The sequence below is a fragment of the Lolium rigidum genome, chromosome 7 (assembly GCF_022539505.1).
Source record: "Lolium rigidum isolate FL_2022 chromosome 7, APGP_CSIRO_Lrig_0.1, whole genome shotgun sequence".
Taxonomy (NCBI): domain Eukaryota; kingdom Viridiplantae; phylum Streptophyta; class Magnoliopsida; order Poales; family Poaceae; genus Lolium; species Lolium rigidum.
In genome coordinates this window covers 249,971,862-249,980,313 of record NC_061514.1, presented here as the reverse complement: position 1 = coordinate 249,980,313, position 8,452 = coordinate 249,971,862, and positions in this window count along the sequence as shown.

Sequence of the window (8,452 nt, the reverse complement as noted above, 5' to 3'; positions counted from 1 at the left end):
AGCCCTGGCCGCGCCGACCTAGCGTGTGGGGCCTTCGTGTGGCCCCCTAACCTATCTCCTCCGCCTACTTATAGCCTTCGTCGCGAAACCCCCAGTACCGAGAGCCACGATACGGAAAACCTTCCAGAGACGCCGCCGCCGCCAATCCCATCTCGGGGGATTCAGGAGATCGCCTCCGGCACCCTGCCGGAGAGGGGAATCATCTCCCGGAGGACTCTTCACCGCCATGGTCGCCTCCGGAGTGATGAGTGAGTAGTTCACCCCCGGACTATGGGTCCATAGCAGTAGCTAGATGGTCGTCTTCTCCTAATTGTGCTTCATTGTTGGATCTTGTGAGCTGCCTAACATGATCAAGATCATCTATCTGTAATGCTATATGTTGTGTTTGTTGGGATCCGATGGATAGAGAATGCTATGTTATGTTGATTATCAATCTATTACCTATATGTTGTTTATGATCTTGCATGCTCTCCGTTATTAGTAGAGGCTCTGGCCAAGTTTTTACTCTTAACTCCAAGAGGGAGTATTTATGCTCGATAGTGGGTTCATGCCTCCATTAAATCTGGGACAGTGACAGAAAGTTCTAAGGTTGTGGATGTGTTGTTGCCACTAGGGATAAAACATTGATGCTATGTCCGAGGATGTAGTTATTGATTACATTACGCACCATACTTAATGCAATTGTCTCGTTGTTTGCAACTTAATACCGGAAGGGGTTCGGATGATAACCTCGAAGGTGGACTTTTTAGGCATAGATGCATGCTGGATAGCGGTCTATGTACTTTGTCGTAATGCCCAATTAAATCTCACAATACTCATCATATCATGTATGTGCATTGTCATGCCCTCTCTATTTGTCAATCGCCCAACTGTAATTTGTTCACCCAACATGCTATTTATCTTATGGGAGAGACACCTCTAGTGAACTGTGGACCCCGGTCCATTCTTTTAATCAAATACAATCTACTGCAATACTTGTTCTACTGTTCTCTCGCAAACAATCATCATCCACACTATACATCTAATCCTTTGTTACAGCAAGCTGGTGAGATTGACAACCTCACTTGTTTCGTTGGGGCAAAGTACTTTGGTTGTGTTGTGCAGGTTCCACGTTGGCACCGGAATCCCTGGTGTTGCGCCGCACTACATCTCGCTGCCATCAACCTTCAACGTGTTTCTTGGCTCCTACTGGTTCGATAAACCTTGGTTTCTTACTGAGGGAAAACTTGCCGCTGTACGCATCACACCTTCCTCTTGGGGTTCCCAATGGACGCGTGATGTACGCGTATCAAATATCCGTCACTTGATCAGCCATTGTGGTGACGGTCGCATTAGTAGGATCCAACTTTTGGTTGATCTCTTCAACCTTCCCATTAAGCACATCGTCCTGAGCGCGGAATTCACGTCGCATCTCATTACGAAGAGCCTCAAACTCCCTCCATGTGATGAGGTCTGCAGCACTCTTGTTTTCCTGGTTAACAATTTTATGATCACTAGCAGACATGATTAGTAGGTTAGTGCAATATATCAAAATATATATGGTGGTACTTGATACGTCTCCAACGTATCGATAATTTCTTATGTTCCATGCTTGTTTTATGATAATACACACATGTTTTATACATACTTTATGTCATATTTATGCATTTTCTGGCACTAACCTATTAAAGAGATGCCGAAGAGCCAGTTGCTGTTTTCTGCTGTTTTTGGTTTCAGAAATCCTAGTAAGGAAATATTCTCGGAATTGGACGAAATCAACGCCCAGGGGCCTATTTTTCCACGAAGCTTCCAGAACACCGAAAGGGAACCAATGTGGGGCGACGAGGCGCCGCCACAGTAGGGCGGCGCGGCCCAGGAGGGGCCCACGCGGCCCTAGCGTGTGGGGGCCCCGTCAGCCCTCCGACTCCGCCCTTCCGCCTACTTAAAGTCTTCGTCGCGAATACCCCAGTACCGAGAGCCACGATACGGAAAACCTTCCAGAGACGCTGCCGCCGCCAATCCCATCTCGGGGGATTCAGGAGATCGCCTCCGGCACCCTGCCGGAGAGGGGAATCATCTCCCGGAGGACTCTTCACCGCCATGGTCACCTCCGGAGTGATGTGTGAGTAGTTCACCCCTGGACTATGGGTCCATAGCAGTAGCTAGATGGTCGTCTTCTCCTAATTGTGCTATCATTGTTAGATCTTGTGAGCTGCCTAACATGATCAAGATCATCTATTTGTAATGCTACATGTTGCGTTTGTTGGGATCCGATGAATAGTGAATGCTATGTTATGTTGATTATCAATCTATTACCTATTTGTTGTTTATGATCTTGCATGCTCTCCGTTATTAGTAGAGGCTCTGGCCAAGTCGTTACGTGTAACTCCAAGAGGGAGTATTTATGCTCGATAGTGGGTTCATGCCTCCATTAAATGCGGGACGAGTGACGAAAGTTCTAAGGTTGTGGATGTGATGTTTCCACTAGGGATAAAACATCAATGCTATGTCTAAGGATGTATTTGTTGATTACATTACGCACCATACTTAATGCAATTGTCTCGTTGTTTGCAACTTAATACTGGAGGGGTTCGGATGATAACTTCGAAGGTGGACTTTTTAGGCATAGATGCATGTTGGATAGCGGTCTATGTACTTTGTCGTAATGCCCAATTGAATCTCACACTACTCATCATAACATGTATGTGCATGGTCATGCCCTCTTTATTTGTCAATTGCCCAACTGTAATTTGTTCACTCAACATGCTATTTCTTATGGGAGAGACACCACTAGTGAACTGTGGACCCCGGTCCATTCTTTTACATCGAATACAATCAACTGCAATACTTGTTCTACTGTTTTCTGCAAACAATCATCATCCACACTGTACATCTAATCCTTTGTTACAGCAAGCTGGTGAGATTGACAACCTCACTGTCACGTTGGGGCAAAGTAATTTGGTTGTGTTGTGCCGTACTACACTCCGCCGCCATCAACCTTCAACGTGCTTCTTGGCTCCTACTGGTTCGATAAACCTTGGTTTCTTACTGAGGGAAAACTTGCCGCTGTACGCATCACACCTTCCTCTTGGGGTTCCCAACGGACGCGTGTTGTACGCGTATCAAGCACTTTTTCTGGCGCCATTGCCGGGGAGATCAAGACACGCTGCAAGGGGAGTCTCCACCTCCAATCTCTTTATTTTGTTTTTGTCTTGCTTTACTTTTATTTACTACTTTGTTTGCTGCATTATATCAAAATACAAAAAAATAGGTGCTAGCTTTACTTTATTTACTGTCTTGATCTCCATATTAAAAACACAAAAAAATTAGTTACTTGCATTTACTTTATCTAGTTTGCTTTATTTACTATTGCTAAAATGAGTAATCCTGAAGTTGAGGTTCGTTCGTTTAAACAACAAGGGGGAGAATGTTTAAAAGATGCTTGGTATAGAATTAGTGATGCTCATAATAGATGCACTAAGAAACACTCCACCACTATCTTACTCAGGAATTTTTATGTTGGTATCTCTAGCTGGAATAGGTATGTTCTTGATTGTCTCGCGGGAGGTAATTTCCTAGGCACTCCTGCTTTAGAAGCTAGTTGCATTATTGAGAGTCCATTTGGAATACCACCTATTAATGAAGTTAAAACTGAAATCTCTTTTGAAGATGTCATGCAAAAGTTAGAAACCATAGAGCAAAATCTTCCAAGTATTGAGACTAAATTGGGAGAATTACTTAATAGCACTGATAAACTTGACAAATCTCTAGGTGGAATTAATGAGAGAATTGCCATCTTAGAAGCTTGTGCTATTCATGATAATCGAAACCAAAGGATTAGTGAACTTGAAGAAGTTATGGGAACCTTGGGTTCAACTTTTTCTTCTATTAAATTTAAGGAGAAAGCTTATGTGGGTAAGGAGCAAAAGTTCATGTATGTTTCTAAGGTGCCTAAACCAAAAAACCATTATAGGTCTAAAATTGATAAAGCTCTTAATACCACTATAGATAATGGAGCATCTAAGGTACCTAATAGAACAAATTATGATGTCGATTCTTCATCTCTTGATAATACTTGATACACATTTTATGCGCCTAGCTGGAAGGCGTTAAAGAAAAGCGCTTATGGGAGACAACCCATGATTTTACTACAGTACTTTTGTTTTATATTTGAGTCTTGGAAGTTGTTACTACTGTAGCAACCTCTCCTTATCTTAATTTTGTTGCATTGTTGTGCCAAGTAAAGTCTTTGATAGTAAGGTTCATACTAGATTTGGATTGCTGCGCAGAAACAGATTTCTTGCTGTCACGAATTTGAGCAGTAGTCTCTGTAGGTAACTCAGAAAATTCTGCCAATTTACGTGAGTGATCCTCAGATATGTACGCAACTTTTATTCAATTTGAGCATTTTCATCTGAGCAAGTCTGGTGCACCTAAAAAACTCTTCTTTACGGACTGTTCTGTTTTGACAGATTCTGCCTTTTATTTCACATTGCCTGTTTTGCTATGCTTGATGGATTTCTTTATTCCATTAACTTTCAGTAGCTTTGTGCAATGTCCAGAAGTGTTAAGAATGATGATGTCACCTCTGAACATGTGAATTTTGATTATGCACTAACCCTCTAATGAGTTGTTTTGAGTTTGGTGTGGAGGAAGTTTTCAAGGATCAAGAGAGGAGGATGATACAATAAGATCAAGGAGAGTGAAAGCTCTAAGCTTGGGGATGCCCCGGTGGTTCATCCCTGCATATTTCAAGAAGACTCAAGCATCTAAGCTTGGGGATGCCCAAGGCATCCCCTTCTTCATCGACAACATTATCAGGTTCCTCTAATGAAACTATATTTTTATTCCATCACATCTTATGCGCTTTACTTGGAGTGTCTGTTTGTTTTTATTTTTGTTTTGTTTGAATAAAGTTGGATCCTAGCATTCATTGTGTGGGAGAGAGACACGCTCCGCTGTTGCATATGGACAAATATGTCCTTAGGCTTTACTCATAATGTTCATGGCGAAGGTTGAACTGCTTCGTTAAATTGTTATATGGTTGGAAACGAGAAATGCTACATGTGGTAATTGGTAGAATGTCTTGAATAATGTGATAGTTGGCAATTGTTGTGCTCATGTTTAAGCTCTTGCATCATATACTTTGCACCTATTAGTGAAGAAATACATAGAGCTTGCTAAAATTTGGTTTGCATGATTGGTCTCTCTAAGGTCTAGATAATTTCTAGTAAGGGTCGAACAACAAGGAAGACGGTGTAGAGTCTTATAATGCTTACAATATGTCTTTTATGTGAGTTTTGCTGTACCGGTTCATACTTGTGTTTGTTTCAAATAACCTTGCTAGCCTAAGTCTTGTATTGAGAGGGAATACTTCTCATGCATCCAAAATCCTTGAGCCAAAACACTATGCCACTTGTGTCCACCATACCTACCTACTACATGGTATTTCTCCGCCATTCCGAAGTAAATTGCTTGAGTGCTATCTTTAAACACTTCAAAAGTTATTACCTCTTATTTGTGTCAATGTTTTATAGCTCATGAGGAAGTATGTGGTGTTTATCTTTCAATCTTGTTGGGCAACTTTCACCAATGGAATAGTGGCTTCGTCCGCTTATCCAATAATTTTGCAAAAAGAGCTGGCAATGGGATTCCCAGTCCCAAATTAACTAACCTTCATAATTTTACAAAAACATAGACACTCCTCCATGGTATGTGATTGTTGGACGGCACCCGAGGATTCGGTTAGCCATGGCTTGAGAAAGCAAAGGTGGGGAGGAGTGTCATCTAAATAACACTAAAATAAAAAGGCACTCCTTCATGGTATGAGATTGTTGGCAGGAACCCGAGGATTCGGTTAGCCATGGTTTGTGAAAGCAAGGTTGGAAGGAGTGCCACCCAAAAATAAAAATGTTTCATGGGAGCCACTCTTTGAAGGTTTGTCTGGCAAGGGGGTTAGAGTGCCCACTACCATTCGTTGACAACAACAAACACCTCTCAAAACTCTACTTTTATGCTCTCTTGATGTTTTCAAAATAAAAGCTCTAGCACAAATATAGCAATCAATGCTTCCCTCTGCGAAGGGCCATTCTTCTAATTTTATGTTGAGTTAGTTTACCCACTTCTCTCCATCTTAAGAAGCAAACACTTGTGTTAACTGTGCATTGATTCTTACATACTTGCTTATTGCACTTATTATATTACTTTGCATTGACAACTATCCGTGAGATATACATGTTATAAGTTGAAAGCAACCGCTGAAACTTAATCTTCCTTTGTGTTGCTTCAATGCCTTTACTTTGAATTTATTGCTTTATGAGTTAACTCTTATGCAAGACTTATTGATGCTTGCCTTGAAAGTACTATTCATTAAAAGTCTTTGCTATATGATTCAATTGTTTACTCATTGCATTTACATTGCTTCGAATCGCTGCATTCATTACATGTTCTTACAATAGTATTGATCAAGATTATGATGACATGTCACTTCAGAAATTATCTTTGTTATCGTTTACCTACTCGGGACGAGTAGGAACTAAGCTTGGGGATGCTGATATGTCTCCAACGTATCGATAATTTCTTATGTTCCATCCTTGTTTTATGATAATACACACATGTTTTATACATACTTTATGTCATATTTATGCATTTTTTGGCACTAACCTATTAACGAGATGCCGAAGAGCCAGTTGCTGTTTTCTGCTATTTTTGGTTTCAGAAATCCTAGTAAGGAAATATTCTCGGAATTGGACGAAATCAACGCCCAGGGGCCTATTTTTCCACGAAGCTTCCAGAACACCGAAAGGGAACCGAAGTGGGGCGACGAGGCGCCGCCACAGTAGGGCGGCGCGGCCCAGGAGGGGCCCGCGCGACCCTAGCGTGTGGGGCCCCCGTCAGCCCTCCGACTCCGCCCTTTCGCCTACTTAAAGTCTTCGTCGCGAATACCCCAGTACCGAGAGCCAAGATACGGAAAACCTTCCAGAGACGCCGCCGCCGCCAATCCCATCTCGGGGGAGTCAGGAGATCGCCTCCGACACCCTGCCGGAGAGGGGAATCATCTCCCGGAGGACTCTTCACCGCCATGGTCGCCTCCGGAGTGATGTGTGAGTAGTTCACCCCCGGACTATGGGTCCATAGCAGTAGCTAGATGGTCGTCTTCTCCTAATTGTGCTATCATTGTTAGATCTTGTGAGCTGCCTAACATGATCAAGATCATCTATTTGTAATGCTACATGTTGCGTTTGTTGGGATCCGATGAATAGTGAATGCTATGTTATGTTGATTATCAATCTATTATCTATGTGTTGTTTATGATCTTGCATGCTCTCCGTTATTAGTAGAGGCTCGGCCAAGTCGTTACTTGTAACTCCAAGAGGGAGTATTTATGCTCGATAGTGGGTTCATGCCTCCATTAAATCTGGGACGAGTGACGGAAAGTTCTAAGGTTGTGGATGTGCTTGTTACCACTAGGGATAAAACATCAATGCTATGTCTAAGGATGTATTTGTTGATTACATTACGCATCATACTTAATGCAATTGTCTGTTGTTTGCAACTTAATACTGGAGGGGGTTCGGATGATAACCTGAAGGTGGACTTTTTATGCATAGATGCATGCTGGATAGCGGTCTATGTACTTTGTCGTAATGCCCAATTGAATCTCACACTACTCATCATAACATGTATGTGCATGGTCATGCCCTCTTTATTTGTCAATTGCCCAACTGTAATTTGTTCAACCAACATGCTATTTCTTATGGAAGAGACACCACTAGTGAACTGTGGACCCCGGTCCATTCTTTTACATCGAATACAATCAACTGCAATACTTGTTCTACTGTTTTCTGCAAACAATCATCATCCACACTATACATCTAATCCTTTGTTACAGCAAGCCGGTGAGATTGACAACCTCACTGTCACGCTGGGGAAAAGTAATTTGGTTGTGTTGTGCAGGTTCCACGTTGGCGCCGGAATCCCTGGTGTTGCGCCGCACTACACTCCGCCGCCATCAACCTTCAATGTGCTTCTTGGCTCCTACTAGTTCGATAAACCTTGGTTTCTTACTGAGGGAAAACTTGCCACTGTACGCATCACACCTTCCTCTTGGGGTTCCCAACGGACGCGTGTTGTACGCGTATCAGTACTCTTACAAATTACTCAACAACTGATAAGAAAAGGAGATCTTACCATTCCAAAGTAAATTAGTGTTGCTTACCACTTGTAGGAACAACTAGTGCACGGATGTAGCGAAGCGAATATCAAGGGTATAAGAACAAATCACACGGCAAAACAGGGTATATGTGGGGCTGTAGGTAGGCTACCTATTTGGGCCAATACCAAGCTCTAGCGCTGACCGTAGACAACCTTTGATACTCACACAAGGCGATATGATGGGGCATTGCAACTATATGGAGGAAAAGGTTGCAATGCACTAGAGAGACGCTAGCAAAGTTCAACGAAACAGGCACAA